Source organism: Eurytemora carolleeae, unplaced genomic scaffold (assembly GCF_000591075.1).
Source record: "Eurytemora carolleeae unplaced genomic scaffold, Eaff_2.0 scaffold1967, whole genome shotgun sequence".
NCBI lineage: Eukaryota > Metazoa > Arthropoda > Copepoda > Calanoida > Temoridae > Eurytemora > Eurytemora carolleeae.
Genome location: NW_019397856.1, coordinates 983 through 2,824, shown reverse-complemented (window position 1 = coordinate 2,824; position 1,842 = coordinate 983). Strand labels below are relative to the sequence as shown.

General features: G+C 35.2%; 1 long non-coding RNA gene across 1 annotated transcript; it reads left to right on the top strand.

Annotated features, from left to right (window-relative positions):
- Positions 1 to 957: 957 nt before the first annotated feature.
- Positions 958 to 1,403, top strand: LOC111716130 (uncharacterized). Its single transcript, XR_002768418.1, has 2 exons — positions 958 to 1,027; positions 1,338 to 1,403. It is a non-coding gene; the product is annotated as an uncharacterized LOC111716130 (long non-coding RNA).
- The last annotated feature ends 439 nt before the right edge of the window (positions 1,404 to 1,842 follow it).

Here is a 1,842-nt window from a genome sequence, read left to right as displayed (position 1 = left end):
TACCAAGCTTTTAAACAGCAGGGATACACATAAACACAAAAGCAAAGAAAAGGAGTCAATTAACAGCTTCTTTTGTTTATTTGTAATCTTGTAATTTGAAAAAAAGTTTCTTTGAAATTAAAACTTTTGAACGTCGTCTTCATTGTATTGATCCTATTGAGTTTAAAAACTTAAAGGGACTGATTGCGTATTTTCAAGTGGCCCACCATTCAAAGATGGCAATGCTTGATTTACAACAGTATCCTGGAAACCTTTATCTCATAAAAATGTGGAAGATAACGTTGTTTTTTCTGATAATTTCTCCAGTCTTTCTTATGAGTAAGAAGTGCGTATGTCACTTTTGCAGAGAATACACAAATGAAAATGAACCGTTTTCAAAAGTACTGCTTGATCAGACAAAGCTTTTTACAGTCCCTTGAAATAATTTAAAAATGATAATGTGAATCCGAATAGCTATATGTACTCTGCTTGTCTGTTTGTTTCCAACGACTGGACCGATCGAAAAGTAGCTAAAGTCGTAATTTACGACCATGCGTGGGTAAACGACAGAGCTAACAACTTTCCAGGTCTTTGCGACAGGAAGGTTTTAAAAGCAAAAGTGGCAGACATATTTTTAATTTTTTCTTTCAGTTGGTTTTTCCTTAAATTGGTAGATTTTTCTCCCAAATTAGTAGATTCTTGCTAAATATTTGCAGTTGTTTTCCAAATATGAAAGAGGGAGGTCAGTTGGGTCGGGTATACTGTCCCAAATTAGCTCTGAGATGAACCCTTATCAATGAGTACCCTGGGCCATGCGCGGGTAAACTACGGGAGTAACAATGAGTACCTTGGACAACTTTGGGTTCTTAAACTAGTTAACAATGTTTTTAACAGAACCATTGTTCTTCCGATTTGTTTAATCTTGTAATTATCTTTTAAAAAAATCTTTAAAAAAATAAATTGTTACAAAATTGTTTTAATGAATTCATGAATTCTCTAGGGAGCAGCTGACCAGATGTTAGCGACTCTTCCAGAGGAGTGGAAAGCGGTATTTATTCATTTATTCATGTATTCATTCATTTATTCGTTTATTCATTTACTCATTCAGTCATTCTGTCATTCAGTCATTTAGCATCCTGTCATTCAGTCATCCTGTCATCCTGTCATTCAGTCATTCAGTCATTCAGTCATTCGTCATTCAGTCATTCAGTCATCTACTCATCTACTCATCTACTCATCCACTAATTCTTTCATCCTATCATTCAGTCATCTAGTCATGCTGTCTGTCATCCTGTCATCCTGTCATCCTGTCATCCTTATCATCTATTTGTTCATTAATTTATTGGTTCTGTATTTAGAAGGCCAGGAAGAGTGTAAGTGGAAGGTTTACGAAGAGGAAGGCTGGACAAAGGATGGGACGTGGACCTCCTAATAAGAAACCGGTATGCATAGATAGGGAAACTAGGGAGGGGGGAAACCGGTATGCATAGATAGGGGGACTNTTTAACCAAATTCACTTGCTCAAAATGGAAATTAAAGATTTTTTAATCTATAATAAAGCTCTTCGCTACTATGTATATATATTTGTACCTTGTAGGTTAGCTATAGCTGGCCAAACGTCTGGGCCAAATTGGCGGACATTTTTTTAAGGGAACCCATGGGTATCGTGGGGGTAACATAGTCAAAAGTAAATTCGAAATTTTTTTTTTCTTTAAAAATCGATTTAAAAATTTAAAATCCAATTTCAATCCTGCGCAGTCTGACCTACCGTTATTTGAAGACACCTTACCGTGTTCAATAGGTATAATATATATATTATATATTATAGTCGGGTTTTTGTTTTGTTTGTCTGATACATTAAAT